Genomic DNA, 16,722 nt, shown 5'->3' on the forward strand with positions numbered 1-16,722 from the left:
GGGACACTGTGATCACTTCCATCACTGGACATCTTTTTTTTTAAATATATTTTATTGATTTTTTACAGAGAGGAAGGGAGAGAGATAGAGAGTTAGAAACATCGATGAGAAACATCGATCAGCTGCCTCCTGCACATCTCCTACTGGGGATGTGCCCGCAACCCAGGTACATGCCCTTGACCGGAATCGAACCTGGGACCCTTCAGTCCGCAGGCCGACGCTCTATACACTGAGCCAAACCGGTTTCGGCGACTGGACATCTTTTTAAGGGCCTTGAATGGCTCATCCAACCAGTGTGTCCTGGACAGTCATTATTTCTACTTGGAAGTGGGTATCTTCTGAGGTTGGTCTACTTAATACTAATTGCTATGGGCCAAATTAATACCAAATAGAAAATGTTTACCCTTACTTACAGAGTGAGAGATGGCCCTTCCCACAGTCCGAGATACAGATGTGCACTGCATACTAGTGGGGCTTAATGCCTGAGAAATGCTTGTGTGGAAACGCATGTGCGGAACACTCAGCTGGAAAACACCAGCAGGGAGAGCTTCCCACAAGCAGCAGCAGCAGCAGCCGCCGCGAGGCTGCCCAGGCCCCAGCCTTTGCATTGTTTGCTGCTTGCCAGGAGAAAACATCTGTGAATTATTTGAATAGAACCTTATATTGGAGATCGTCTGAATTGGTGTCATCTCTGTTTAATTTCAGGAAATGATGTCACAATGCATTAAATAACAATGCTGGGTAATTTATTTTCCTGTGGACATGCTGTCCTAAGCATTCCTCTTCTCTGGCAATGTTTCCAATTAACTGTAAGCTTGAGCGTTCTTCTTATTTCATAATGATTTTGAGGGGAGGGGGCGGGAGATTGGGGAGGGAAGAGTGATCATTTCAGAGGTTGCCGAGGTTCAGAGCTAATGGCACATCCATCATGTCCTCATTGGGACAGGAGGGGACTCAACGTGGGGGCCATGATCACTGGTGGCCACCTACAACAGTGTGGGTTGGATGTAAAGAAAGCCGGCATGTTCTGACCCTGGGTAATTTTAAAAGCGACCTGCTTGCCTATACTGTAGCTTCTGCCTTTATCAAAGTTTCTCTGCACTCCCTTCTTCGGTAAAGAATAGAGGACATAAGTCAGTTCCATGTGCCATCTGTCGTCGTTTTTACAATTTCTCAAATTAAAGAGACAGGCCCAAAACTTAACGTTGTATTGAATCCTAGAAACGCCTCTAGAAGAAATAAAATCGCAACTAAATTTAGTTTGTCTCTCTTGAGAGAGAGAAAAAAATTGCATCCTGCTGTGTCATAGCCTTTTACTCAGAGTCCCACTTTGGTGTTTAGAATTGGATTGTGAGGGGTTCTGCATGTGAAAGACGGATGTCTTTGGGGCTCAGCAGCCTTTGTCCACAGTCTGAATGACTTGGAGGTAAAGCCCCCAGTGCAGTGGTGCTGGCGGTGGCCTTTCATGGGGGGATGCGATGTGTGGTCTCCTCAATGCAAAAACATCTGGTCAAGACATTTCAAAAGTACATCAGACGATCCTGTTTAAAAAGAAGTTCAGCTGAGTTAGAGTAAAAAAATTAAGTTCCAGATTATGAGCTACTAGCTGACAGACACATTTTAAAAATAAGCTACGGAGAAGATGGAAGAATGAAATGCTTATTAAATTGCCATAAAAAAGAAACTAAAATAATGATTAGCTCAAAGTTTAGCACCCAATTTTATAAAATCTTCTAACTATAGTTGTTTAAAAATACATTAAAGAATTTAAGGAGATGGAGAATTGAGAACCTTGAGTAAAAGAAAACAGAAAGCATGTGCGTATCTGAATATTCAGCTATTTAAAAACTCTAAGAATAGAGTGCCATTAAATGCTGTTTAGTGAAATCCCTGAATATTCATTCAGATCATAGAGAAAATTTCCATTTCTCCATTCCACATGACCACAGTTTGCAAGTGTATTCTGTGGGGAGGCGGCGTTATTGCGAGTTACAGGACAAGTGGCCTGGGTTATGAGATCGCTCCTTGTCCCGCACTCAGCTTAGCTGCCCGGTAGGGTCATAAAGTGACCTTAACATTCAGGATTAATTTTGATTTTAGAGACTGTTACTGCCCAGATTTCTGAGGGCTCCCGGAAATGCCCTGCCTTCCCCACGCTGTGATCTGTTTTTGCAGTTTGGAGCAGATTATGAAGTGTGAAGCTGATATCCAGCCCCACCGCTGCTGTTAAGAAATAGTGACGTGGGTAGAAAGCATTAGGTTGGTTGAATGGAATTCGCCTTATTACATTTGCGGGCTGGGTACCCCTTTCTAAATTGATTGGCAGCCGTTGTTTACAGTATGCAAAGTAATCACTGGCACCCTTTAAAGGTGTATTATCCTCTTAAAACATAATAGTAATGCTATTTTCAGGCTTTTACATTTGCTATTCATATTTTGAACTGCCAAGTCCCAAATCTGCCAGAACTAATTTACGTTGTTTTTATCTGATAGTGGATAAGTTGTCAAGTCACAATATAATGGCAGATAATTTTTCTTAAACTATAGTTTTACTTCTGGGTTATTATAGATAACATGAATATTTGTTGAACCTAACTTTGATTATCTACAAAAAGAAAAATCACAACTCACGAGGTTATTATTGTGGGATTCTGAAATGAAAAGAAATAAAGAGAATATCATTACCCAGCTATTCTGAACATCATAGTAAATTAACATGAGCCACTAATCAGCCCTCTCCTAACCACCCTGTCCCCCAGTTCCCTGGTATCTGATCTACTTTTCACATAAGTGAGATAAGGAAGAGCACCCCGGTTAATCCCAGTACCAAAACTTGTTGCTGCTCTTCATTTTAATACCTCACTTATTATAATATAACATAACATTATAATATAACTATCTAGATACATTTGCTTCTTGCACCATCGCCCATATATTCACAAATATTCTAAAATTAATTTTGATGGAAGTAATCTGGCGATTTCATAACTAATAATTTAGATTATGGCTGCTCTACAATCCTCAAATGGCTTATGTTTTACCTTGAACACATTGGGTGATTCTGTCATAAGTTGACAATAAACAGCCCAAATGTATGGGGGGTGGTACCACACTAGTCTTTCAAAAAGAAAAAGGCTCTTATCACTAGGAGAGGTGCATGCTGGGTTAGTCCCCGTCGGTTTGGTGACACATTGGAGCTCCCCGTGAAGGCAGCCTTATTTCCCCCATGGCGGAAAGTTACAGGGTCCATTTCAGTGTTTCAGGATTCCTGCGGACAGCTTGTCAGTTGTTACACCTCGTTTTAAACCCTGCCTCACAGTGACTTGGGGGGAAAAAGGTGAAAATAGGATATGGGCAATTCAAGATCATTATTAGTCAATTATAGGCTCAGTTCAGTTTTTGTGTTAATATCTAAGAAAACATAAATTTAGACCTGTGTGGGGGTCCCACGGGTTACTCGATGGCACCTGGATGAAGACCTTCTTATTGCTTAATCCTGAAGCTTTTATGTTCACGGGTGAACCATGTAAGTGATAGCCAAATATGAGCACGTGGAAAGGCATCCGTTTTTCATATGACTGGTTGTCAGCCTGAGAATCCTTTCAAAACAGTTTGAAATTCATGTATTTCTGCAGAGCAAGTTTAAGGAAAAGTGTGATTTAGTTCTCTGGTTCTTACTTGCCTGCACTTTCTTGTCCAAGTCTACCCCAAATGCCCCACCTCCTCCAAAATGTATATGTAATCAGTTGCCTGCTGAGGAAGTGCTTATATTTTCCTGAATTTATGGTCGGGCCTGAGTGGAGGAGACAATGGAAATGTTTGTAATTCATAAAAGAATCAGTGCCTTTCCTACCTTGAGATGGTTAGGACAATCTCTTAATTCTTTGTTCTTTACAAAAATAAACAAATATTTCAGGGCATGGAGAAAGGAATCCCTTCTGTTTACAAGACTATATACACAGGAGGCAGCAGACTTAGGACCAATTTGAAGTTACGTAACCAGGATCCCAGGCTCCACGCAGCCTTTTGCTCTCTGAGTTATCTTGGGCAAGTCATTTAATTTTCTGACTGCTGGTTTTCTCACCTTGTTGCTTTGAGGATTAGCTGAGATTAGAAATAGCCTTTTGAAAAGGGGAGAACACTATGTAAGTATAAATGATATTCATTCATGTTTTGATATAATTAACTAAAAATAATTAATTCGCTCTGACTTAGCTCCATGAAACATGAACTTAGAGATGGAGAAAACACTCTTCAAAGAAAAATATTTGTTTCTTTTGACCTAAGTCTGTTTGGCATGAAAATCAAATTCAACAGTCAGCATGACATGTACAAGGAAAAGGCCAAAAGACCCTCTGGACCGTTCATTTTGTGGCACAGTTTTAGTGAATCAAAGGAATTTTTGAAATTTTATTAACTCCAGCTTAAGAGAAAGAACTGGAGGATAGCAAACTTAACTTCCCAATAAACTTATTCCCACTTGTATTATTACCGCTTTGGACCAAATTCCGTGGGGATTTGGAGATCTTTGTTCTTTGTCCATAAACTCTTCATCCTGAGAATTAACTGGTTCAGCAGCCAGCCACTTTTCGTCCGGCCACGCTGGTGGGAAGAGCAGTTTTATATCCCTAATGTGGCAGTTGCACAGGCCCACTCGAAAGAGGCAGGATCCTGTGAGAGACTCAGATGAGCTCATTGCAGCAAGAGAATAGTGGGATTTTTTTATTTCCCTGAAGATATTTCTACCTGGATGTACCTTTGATACTACATTAAGAGATTTGTGGATTCTATAGCTCTTAAAACTGAATCCTTTTTGGCTGAAGCAGAGACTGCGTATGGGAGAATAGTGGGGAAAGCTTGGAAAGGTATAGTGAAGCCCTAGGTTTAGACACATAAGCCAGATAGATATCCAGGTGGGGAACCTCTGTGGAAGTTTGGGAGTTAGGGCTGCTCTTTATTATTATTACTAGAGGCCTGGTGCACAAAATTCGTGCACTCGGTGGGGGGTTGGGGGGGGCTCAGCGCGGATTGCGAGAGGGTGCTATCCAGGCTGAGGGACCCCCACCAGTGCATGATTGAGGCCGGGGAGGGATGTGGGAGGTTGGCCAGCCGGGGAGGGTCCTCGGGAGGGCTCCAGGGTGTGTCTGGCCCATCTCACTCAATTCTGATCGGCTGGACCCCAGCAGCAAGCTAACTTACCAGTCGGACCATCTGCCCCCTGGTGGTCAGTGCACGTCATAGCGAGCGGTTGAGCGGCCTTAACATACATTAGCATATTACACTTTGATTGGTTGAACTGATGACCGGACGACCAGACACTTAGCATATTAGGCTTTTATTATATAAGATTAGTGATTTGTTGTTGTTGTTGTTTTTAGACACAGAGAGGAAGGTAGAGAGAGAGAAAAAAAAGAGAGGGAGGGAGAGAGAGAAACATCAATTTGTTGTTCCACGTATTTATGCATTCATTGGTTGATACTTGTATGGGCCCTGACTTGGGATCAAACCCACAACCTTGGTGTATCAGGACGATGCTCTAACCAGCTGAGCTACCCAGCCAGGGCAAGGATATAATCTAAGGGAGAAAGTAATGAGCAGAGATAAATTGGACTACTATGAGCATAATCTGATCATGTGAAGAGAGGAGTTTTGAAGTGGAGGAAGTAGATTCTGTGGAAAGATCAAGGGCAATGATGACTAAAAATACACCTTGGGATTTGGCACTTGGGTCATGGCCTCCCTTTGAATTCTTCAGACTGGGTAGTGCGCAGGAAAAGTTGGAAGGGAACAAGGAAGAACAGAGGACAGTGTGTGGGAGCGGCAGGGTTTTTTCTCAGAGGTGCATGAGGTGAGTCAGGTGTTGCATCAGCGTGGGAAGGGATCCAGGAGAGAGACTGCCATGTAGGTGTGTTTGTAGTGGAGGTGGGGGGTGGGGTGGTGGAGAGAATGACAATAGATAATGAGAGGTTCATGAAGAGGCCAGTGAAATGGCGGTCAAAGCACAGGTAGACAGGTCGGTACGAGACAGGCACATTTTGTAAAGAGTGGGAAGAAAGCTGAGGAACTCAGAAAAGAGCCTCTCTGACTGTCTGAATAGGAACTGAGAGTGATGAGGGTGGTACAGGGGGGCAGCCTAGGGTGGAAGAGGGCGGCTGGAATGGACCACATGGTTCATCTTTTTTGGCAGAACTCGGGGAACCAGGGGCAAGAGGGGTGAAAGCAGGCGGCAGGAACCTAGCTCAGCCTGGGATTGACAACCTGGGAGAGAGGAAGAGTTTTAGTTAGAGAATTCTTGAAATGGCTGGCTGGTAAGTCAAAATTCCAACGAGATATTCTTTTCTGGGATCATGACTAAAAAATGATTCCACAGTTCATCTGAATAATGTCAAGCTATTTTTGGAAAAGAAAATGAGGGAGGTCTTGCACTGAGTATTGTTAAAGTCGAGTAGAAAGCTACAAAGTGGCTGACAGTAGGGAGGTTGATCGTGTGAACAAAATAAGAATGCACAAATGGGTCCTAATGTATGGAGAAATTTATTAATTTTATAGGCATCACTTCAAGTCAATTGAGGGAAAAAGGAGTAATTCAATGAATGGATTTTAGTTAGTGGTTTAACTATGTTTGAAAAAAAACATTCAGTGCTCGCCATCAAAATATGTTCCACATTTAAGAGTTCTGTGAAGTAGGTGTAACTATTTCTCTTTCCTTTATTTAGTGAAATCCTGTCAGAGCACAAAAGCAAAGGAAATATAATGAAAAAATGCTGATAGATTTCATTAAAAAGAAGAACAAGAGCTTCTGAATGTCAAGAAAACACCATAATAGTAAACATTAAAATGGCAAAAATATGTGCAGCATCATATAACAAGCAAAGGGGGGTTAGTGTCCTTAATAAAATGTACAGATCAATAAGGAAAAAGTTCACCTGATAAAAATCCACAGGGGAATAGGTTCATTCACAAAAGAAGAAATAAAAATGGCCGACAGGCATTTGAAAAACGTTCAAGATAATTAGTAACCAAATCAATATAAAAATCAGGACAACATATTTTTTTCCTATCAAAGTAAGGAAAACTAAAAAAAAAAAAAAAAGAAGTGTTCAACGTTGTCCAGAGCAGAAGGAAATATCTGGTTCAATAATGACAATAAACATTCGCTTAATCTTTCTGGAATTTAAACTGGTAATGTGTATTACTAATTAGGTCCTTATGTTTTGATTCATCCATTCAGTTTTGAGGAGTTTATACTTAAGAAATTATGAAAAATTGTGTATAATTATGTATCTGAATAAAACATTGAAAACCATCTCTATTTTCAACCATAGAAGACCATAATGGAATATTATGGGCTACTGTGTAATCATTAAAAGGTATATTCTCAAAAATGTTGGAGATAGGAAAATAATCTCTCAACATATTACCAGGTGAACTAAGACAGAGAAGGCAGGGTGTCTGATATGATTCCAGTGTGGTCAAAGCACGCATAGGTGCATACACGCATAGAAGAACAAATGAAAATGTCAACAGTGACTACCTTGGGGTAGCGTCTCTGGGTGACTTTTTACTTTCTTTATACTACCCATGTGTTCTAAATTTTCTATAAAATGTGTGCTGCATTTATAATACAAGACAATAAAATTTATTTTAATAAAGACCCATGCTGAGTAGGGAGGCTTATAAAGTGTGCAGTGCTCTGGGAACACAGGGAGCCCGCTGAGGGGCTTGCAAATCCAGATGAAGACAGAGGGAGGGCAGAGAAGCGGGGAAGGAACACTTTAAGGCCTGTGTCCTTGGAAAGGCAGCGTCCCTGCTTGACGAAACCCGGGCCTGGGGACGTGGAGATGGATGACACTGGAATCAAGAGGGGAGAGATATCAGAAAGCTCTTTGCCATATATAAAGACGCCTTCCAAAGTAGAGGCACGCCGTGGGGTGGAGAGGAGTGTCCTGGCGCGCACAGAAGCCATTGGGGAACGTGGAGGTGGCGTAGAGGTCAACATTCTTCTGGCCACAGTGGTGGAGAGGAATGAGGGCAAATGCTGTGGACTCCTTGAGAAAAGTGGGTGGAAAGTCTTAGGGGCTGAGAGCAGAGAGTAAGAGAGGAAAGGGAAGAGAGAAGCCTGGCCTCCCTTCCCCGAGTCCAGAGACCCTGGTAAGGAGGAAGAAGTGGGGGGCTTTACTGGGAGAGTGTGGATTCGTCAGCTTAGACTGCCGTAAAAGTGCCACACACGGGAAGGCTCACACAGCAGAAACGAATTTGCTCACACTTCCGGGGGCCGGAAAGTCCAAAATCAAGATGCTGGCCGCATTGGGTTGCAGACGGCTGCCTTCTTACTGTGTCCTCACGTGGACTTCCTGCACGTGTGTGGAGAGAGATCTCTGTCTTCCTCTTCTGTTTGTGAGGCCTCCAATCCTATGAGATTAGGGCCCCTCCCTGATGACCTTATGTAACTTCAGAGGCCCCCTAACAGCTCTGTCTTCCAATACAGTCACATGGGGCTGCGGTTTCCAATAGGAACTGTGCTGGGACACACAGTTCAGTCCACAGCAGAGAAGTTTTGGGGAAACCATATTTTAGGGCAAACTCAAGTTCAGAGTCATTGCGGACAAGATCAGAGTAATTTTTATTCCATGACACGGCAGTTGAGGGTGAAGGCAAAGTGGCAGGTCACCTTAGGATGTGGCGAGACAGAACAGAAGGCCAGAATGTCAGGAGGAAGGCCATGAGGACTGCAGGCCTTGAAAGCCCTCGAGGACACTGGCCAAGACTGAGGTAGAGAAACTGACATATCAGGGTCCCGAGAGCGTTTCCCCAGGGCACCTGCATGGCGGCGGGAAGGAGGCGCCAGGCAGGCATGGGGATGAATACCCGGTTGGCTAAAAGAAACCACCAATTGAGTTCTTATTTTGATCATGCTTAAGGTTTGTTTGATCTAGCTGTTTTTCCTGAGAGTTCAGTTTTACATATGTTTCAGCACCCCAACCAGCTTGTGTATTTTCAAGGTTTTTGTGGGTTTGTTTTTTCCCTCTCTCTCTCTTCCTCCTTCGGTGGCAGATCGGGGAGGGGAAGGGCTGGGGCACGCAGGTCGGCAGCCAGGCTCCGTCCTGGTTTGTCAGGCTGTGCTCTTGACCCTTCCCCGGGACCTGTGATTAATACACGCTTTGTCGAGGTGGCTTGGCAAACCCCGCTCTCCACAGGACTCGATTCATAATTCACAGCGAGCAGGAGGAACGGGGGCTTTGTGGTGGCGTGTTTGCTCTTTGCCGCACAAACAGCAATGCGTTCTGACCTTCGCCGTTATCTAATCAGGAAGTAGACAGTCCTGGCGTGTCGTGGAGTCCTCCTAGGGCTCACTACAACTGTAAATTATGTTCCTGCGCCCCAGATCTGGGGCGCGCCACGCTTTACATTACTATTGTGTATCTTAAAATAAACAGCATCGCAAGCTGTTTATTTTGGTGTTACTATGTATGCAATTTTAAAACAGTGGTTACTTAAACAAATGTCTCTGTTCCCACAGCACTTGAAAGCCAGTGTTTGCTCCCGTGGTTTTGGGTTTTGTCACTTCTGTTTGGTTTATATCTGAGAGCCACGCTGTGAGCAGTTGGAATGAATCTGGCAGCCCCTAGAGGGGACCTGTTGTTGGGCCCTGCCCTTCACCCTGTGTGGCTGTCTTCCCCTCTCCCCACAGTCTCCTCGCCCTCTATAGCGCCATAGGCACAGGCACAAACCTGGGGCTTGTCTTCTCCCTGGGGTGCTCAGTTATTCCCACCCGTCAGCTGGAGGGTCCTTTCGTTTCAGTTGCTGGATGCTGTACGATTTGATTGAATACGTGGCATTGTGATGGTTCTGTAACAGGATACTACTCCCAGATACTCATTTAGAATTGTCGTTTGTATACTGCAGATACACCGCCTGTGTCATTGGCACAGCTTGAGTAAGTAGAGATGAATGGGCAAAATGGATGTAAAGATATTAAAGTTTTGCCCTGGCCGGTTTGGCTCAGTGGATAGAGCGTCGGCCTGCGAACAGAAGAGTCCCGGGTTCGATTCCGGTCAAGGGCACATGCCTGGGTTGTGGGCTTGATCCGCAGTGGGGGACTTGCAGGAGGCAGCGATCCATGATTCTCTCTCATCGTGGATGTTTCTATCTCTCTCTCCCTTTTCCTCTCTGAAATCAATAAAGATATATTTTTTAAAAAGATACTGAAGTTTTGAAACTGTGACTTTGAGTCCTTACACCTCTACTGCACACAAAGGTGAAAGAGGGGAGAAGAGCGTCTTAGTAACACATACAGGACTTGTGTGCAGGACTTTGGTTTGACTCACCGGAGGCCACTTACTAGTGCTGTTTCTTTGGGCAAGTTATTTAACATCTCTAAGTCTTCATCTCTAAAATGGGTAGGGTTGTCTGAGTGGGAGGGGGACCAGATGAAATGCAGTATGTAAAACGCCTGTCTCAGTGCCTTGAACAGGTTGGTACTCAATCGTTAGCCTTTCCTTTCTCTCTCCCCCTCCCATCGTGACATGAATGGTAGCTGTGGGTGGACTGGGATAGGCCCAAGGCTTGCAGCTGCAGTGAGTGTGGTGTGGGACCCTCAGTGCCTGACCTGGCCTGCTGGCTGATGTTTGGGACCCTCATCACCCAGGTTCTGTGTAACCTTGAGAGATGGGCCATCGCACTCTGGACTTGCTTCTCCATTGCGTGGCCTGCTTGTAAGGCAAGAAGCCAAGGATAGTTTGAAATTCCGTATTATGTACGTCTTGCTCCCAGTGGTAAGTAGAGATAGTAAAAAGTTGTATTATAAGGAACTTTTGAGATAGATTTACTAGTTAGTGAATAAATAGATGAAAAGCCTGCTTGGATTCTTGGGTATTTTGAGAAATCTAAATTCCAGTGGTACAATGTATTCATGCTCAGATTAAAAATTAGTCAACATGCATATAATTTTATTCTCATAACTCAGTTATGAAATAAGAAATAATAATAACTCTTATTAATGAAATAAGAAAATTTTGCACATATAGTTACTATTTAAGTTTTCTGCGAAAATTAACACTATAAAATTTAGATTGTAAGCCTACTAGATTGAAATTGCATAATATAATAAATTTAAAATACTAGTGAGATGATGTGGGTCTGATTGGTTAGAATGCCATATTTTCCCTTCCTCTAAACTTATGTACAGGTACTATGCTCTGAAGAAGTGGATCATTTCCTGCATTATTTAGATACCAACTAGATCCAATAATTGTTTTTTGTTGCTCTCTGTGGTTCCATGAAGGTTACCATGCAAAGATTCTGAGTATGTGGATTTTTGATTCTGGATATGAAGCAAATACTCAGTGATCAATGAGTGGTTGGGAGCCTGGGTGAAGCTTCAAGGTCTCTTATGGGCTGAGTTGACTTGGGCAAGTTCGTTAACCTTTTAACAGCCTCAGTTTCTTCCTTTGTGGAATGGGGCCAATAACAACAGCCTCTCCCTGAGTGGTCAGGATGCAGAGAGGAGATGATGCATGGGCGAAGCATGGGCCATATCCTCCGCATTAAATACTGAGGAAGGTGGGCTTATTTCCCCTGAGGGAACTGACCACAAACACATAAGAGGGGTGTGAGATGGAAATAAATGGGGAATGAAGAGAGGACATGGATTGCAATTAGGCAATCCCCATTCCCACTTTTCAAAGCTAAGAGTGCACCCTACCATCCATCCTTTCTGTGGTTGGCCAACCTTATGACATATACTCTAGTGAGAGGTGTTTTTCTTTTGCAGCCTGCTGGTTACCTTCCTCATAATCAGACAGAATCCGGCAAGCTTTCTGTATAGATTTGCTCTTTGTCCCCGGTTTCAGCCACCTCCAGCTCCTGTGCCATGTTCTCTTTGATTGTCTGGTTTGATTACATTGCCATCCTTCCTCATTTCTTTCATCTCCTATATGTCACTTGCATCTGGAGTTCAAATGATTGTATTCGTTTCTATTGGTTTGCCTCATCGGAAACAGCTGAGGATTTTTAGTATGCTGAGAGTGACGGAGAATATGCTTTTTTCTTTTTTTTTGCCCCAATAACATTAGATGGCACAGTGACAACTGTGTGTTTGTTACAAAGCAGCTAGTACAAATTAGAAATCCTTCACAGCAGATGTGTTTTGTGAAAGGATATGCTAAAAAATTAAACAGAGAAAACTTTCCGGTGATAATTTTAGAAAAATATTGTGCAATGAAGCAAATTTACAATTCATTTAAAAGCAACCTTTTTCTAGAGTGTGTGCCTTCAGGATAAAATTTTGACAATCCTGCAATTTGTTTCAGTTTTTCATTGAGGGGGTGGAAAGCCATCTGCTAGTTATCTTGGGGGACACCACTACATCAATAAGATGATTTCAAAGTTGTACACATACCCCGTTTTAAATTAATGTGTAGCTGTCGTAAGTATAAGTGACTCAGTGGAAGGTACAAGTTTCTATTATGTATGCATAACAGCAGGAATTTCTTTTTACTTTCCATCAGACACAATCTCAGTGCGCTGTACTGTCCAAAAACATTTCTGGGCCCTGGATTCCTGCAGACGTTTCTTATTTTTACCTCACTGACCCCTTTTTCAGCGGCTGGAGGGGCATTTTTTTTTTAGTTGCTACCGTTGATACAGTTGCTATTAATCACTGTCTGCCATGTTGTGACGTAGGTTCTAATAACATCCCATCGAGTGGCTTTTGCAAGCTGGGAGCTTCCCAACAACACTGGCCTTTGATAGGCGACTCACACCAGGAAAAAGAAAATGCAGAGTTAAAAAAAAAACACCCCAAAACCCTGCAAATAGAAAAAAGAACTAAAACTGGAGAAAACAGAGTGAAATCAAAAACAGATAGCTTTCTGTGAGCCTCTCAGCTCGCCATGGGAGCAGGGAAGCTATAAATCTGAGCGGCGTTGTTTGAAAACGGAACATGAGGCGGCTAAATTTATCACTCGTTCTTTGTTGTTACAGGGAGGGCAGTAGCTGGCTGACGTGGCTAACTTTGGTTTCTGTCCCCTATTAATAGCATTTCATTTTTCTCGACAGAACATCAAAATCTGACTGTTGTTGCATCAACGGATGCTGGGGGATTGGGCCCATTGCAGGGCAAAGAAGGGAGGAAGGACGCGCTGGGAGGCATCTGTGTGTTGTGTAGCTGTGTGATTGCTCCCAACCCCTGGCCGTGGGGCTGGGGTGCTTGTCTTTCCCGGTGGAAGTTATATGTGTACTCGTGTCCTGCTGTCTACTTTGCATCCATATGTAGACTAGGAAAAGCATAGAGGAAGTTCACTGCCGGGAGCGAATCTGGAGCCTGGGGAAGCTGCAGAATCCCCTCCTTTTGTCTGTCTGCACCGGTTCTCCAGGCACAGGGGGGAAAGGTAGGAAGCAAGCCTGCTACAGATGTGACTGGCCATGAATATTCATGAGTGCCAGGGCTCCTCCTCTCCTACAGCATCCAGGCCTTTCTGATCTCCCCCTGCACAGCTCGCAGAGGCTCCCTCTCCCTCTCCCCTGCATGCCCCCACCTCGGGTCTGCCCTCCCTGACCAACCCGAGGACAAGACCGAAGCTTATTTCGGTCACAGCCTGGCCTGATACAGTGATCAGTGGCCTTAGAAATGTGTGTGTGTGTGTGTGTGTGTGTGTGTGTGTGTGTGTGTGTGGTTTGTGTGTGAATATATTCTCCCATCAAAACAAAGGGGGGGGGGGGAAGAAAAAAATGTAATTATCCACACTTTTATGAATCCAACTCTCCTTAATGTTCATTATTTAAAGCAGCAGCAATTACAAGTTCAAAGGGGTTTAGTGGGCCAGCAACCCGCATAATCACTGCCAAATTAAGGGGGACTCATTCGTCACAGGAGAGCGCACCCTGAGCAGTGAGTCATGCGGGGCCTCCGGGGGCTCTGACTCACATAAAGCAGAAATCGGTGCCCTTGGGGCTGCGAGTGACTTCCTCGGGGCCGCCCGCGATGTGCGGGTTTCTGTTGGTTTAGGGAGCGGACGTGGCCTCAGAGGTGGCAGAGCAGCACATTCCACTCAGTGTTGGCAGGTTACTCACTGCATGTGGACTTGTGTTCAACAACACATTGGGCCGTGATGCAAGTGAACTCACTCTTGAAAAGAAAAGAATTTGTTTCCCTAAAGTTTCTGAATCAGGCACTTTCATGGTTCAAAAGAACCAGAATTTTAGAGTCGTTGTGTTTCTCTTTATCCCAGTCCATGGAGGTCTGTAGTGAAAATCAATGATACTGATAAAGAAGCCAAACCCTTAGTCCTGAGACCGAAGCAGGCCTACCTCCATTCCCCATCCTGAAGTCACCGAGGCGTGGCTGCCTCTGAGGCCAGGCCCTCTGAGTGACACCTGGTGACAGTGGGGCCAACCCTTGAAGGAACCTGCACTCTGGAGCTGGGCTTTCTGTTGCCAGACTTTAGAGGGCTTCCCATTGGATAGTTCTGGAATCTGCTTGAGCGCTGTCATCAGCCATGAAATCCCTTAGGTTTAAATGATGAAATTTTCACAATGGAGTTCAAGTGGAAATGCATTAGGTTCAGCATAATGATGGAAGACGCCAAAACAATAGATGCAGCGTTTTAACTCCCATTCTTAGAGGCACTTGGATGTTCTTTCATCCTTTAGGCAAAGCGCCATACTGAGTTGTTCCTCATTTTCCCTCTTTTGGAGAGAACTCTTCTTTCCATTTGTGGCTAAATCATCCTGGTATATTATGTCCTCTTCCCGCATCCTCACCTACCTACCCACCCCCAACATCCATCTCTTCCTCTTTTCTCAGATACAGAGCTGCAGTCACACTTAGGATTTGAAGTGTTTGGGATTTGAAGTGTTTGGGATTTGAGAATTAGGTTGACAATTTTTGGAGATTACCTACACTTACATTTTTTTTGGCTGGCTTTGAAGTGCAGATAAAGGTCTTGTGGTTTCGTCTCTTGTATCTGGGCCTACACTATGCATATATCAAAGCAGTGAAGTTTAAAATGTTCTTTGAAGCAGATCACAGTAGTTGAAGCGGTGGACCCCAGGCACCTCAAGCAGGTTTCCTGGTGCTCTGCTGTTGGTAACTTTCTACCACCACCCAGAGACTTCAGGGGGTTCTCCTTGCATTTCAGCCTCTGGAAAATTTGTTTTCCCCGAGTTCTTTCCTGTCTTCTCCTCCCTAAACTCTTCATTAAGTGGAGATTTTGGGTACCTAAGGATTGATTTACAGGTAGACTGTAAGGCAAGATGTTTATACTGGAAAGAGGAGTAAGTCAGGAACCTCAGTCCCAATTAGTCCAGGTAAGCAACCCATCATTAGCCAGGTCAAATGGCAGGTCACTTAACTTCGCTGAGCTTCGGTGTCCTCATCTGTGACATGGGGATGCTGCTTTTCTCCTTACACGTAGTTGTCGTAAGGAGCGGTAGTTCTTGTTATTTTGATGACATTGCCAAAGCTCTGAACTCATCAAGCTGAGTTCCTCCTAAAATCACCTTTATTCCTCTCCTTTCTCCTGTCATCTTTGTTCCTCAGAAGGAAGATCCTCTCAGCCCCATTTCTTCAGGCCTTATTCTCACCTCCTGACTGAGCTTTGCTGGAAGGTGCCATCTGGCATTCTGAGCAGAAGGATTTTCCAGGACTCAGTTAAACCTTCCAGACCAGTGTTCTCTCTCCCACTCACACCTCTGGTGCCCTAGTGAAGAGCCATCAACTTTGTGACCCATGTCCTTGTGTCTGTCCTCCTCCACATCACATATCTCTTCTGCTTGCGTAATTTCATGCCTTTTAAAACCCAAACACCACAGGTTTTTAGTGTCCTGGAAATTGTAATATACATTTACAGAAACAAAAAGGTTGGTAGGCAAAATTCATGCACTGTAATGTACCCCAAAAGTGCTAAAAAAAATTTGGTTTGAAGGAAGATCATTCTACCTTTCATATGTCCATCTGAAAAAACGCAATCAATAGCCTACAAGTTCAAGTAAAATTTATAAATAAATTACTTAAAGGTCTTTTGACAAAGAATCTAACATGATTGAACTGGTGCATGCAGTGACAATTTTAGTTAGCATGCGAACAAAAATAGCCACATGATAGTAACTTGTGCAGCATATTGATATACAATATATGTAGAACTGACAGCATAGTGATGCACACGCATGCATACACACATACAAACAAATTGTGGTCCAAAAGTAAGTGAAGCTTTAAGGAATTTTCTTAGAGGAATTCATGGGACAGTTCAGTGAGCACACTTTCACCTGTGTGGCACTTTATAACTGGCCTACGAAGAGGCTGTGTGATTGGATTCGGAAGATCAGTTAGCGATGAAAATGTAAGCGTGCTTTCTTTCCAAACAAATTCTGCATCTCCCCATTCACTATTTTCTTAGCAATCTGTGGTCTCTCACACGGCCATGCCATTGGGAAAGGAATGAAGAACAGAGAGGTGTTTTAATGATCAAATCCCCCCTTCCTTTGGTCCAGCCTCTATAAAATCTTGCTGCTATATTGAGCCAAAGTACCCATCGATGTGCCTTTTATTGGACATGCTTCATATATTGTGATGAGATTATATGCATTCGGAGAGGTTGTCAGGAAAAACTTAACATGCCACTGATGTGCAATGAAGGAAAGTTAATTGTGTAGATGCCACCAAACTGCATCAGTGAGGGGAGCCTCTGTCAGAGTATTAATCTGCCTTGAATAAAAACT

At 43.7% G+C, this 16,722-nt stretch overlaps 1 protein-coding gene across 6 annotated transcripts in view; it reads left to right on the plus strand.

Moving 5' to 3' along the window:
- MEIS2 (Meis homeobox 2) overlaps positions 1-16,722 on the plus strand; it is a 202,276-nt gene that overhangs the window by 70,880 nt on the left and 114,674 nt on the right. The window lies entirely within an intron of this gene.

The sequence above is a fragment of the Myotis yumanensis genome, unplaced genomic scaffold, assembly GCF_028538775.1.
Source record: "Myotis yumanensis isolate MYYU_CA2020_CCGP unplaced genomic scaffold, mMyoYum1.0.hap1 SCAF_1, whole genome shotgun sequence".
Lineage (NCBI taxonomy): Eukaryota > Metazoa > Chordata > Mammalia > Chiroptera > Vespertilionidae > Myotis > Myotis yumanensis.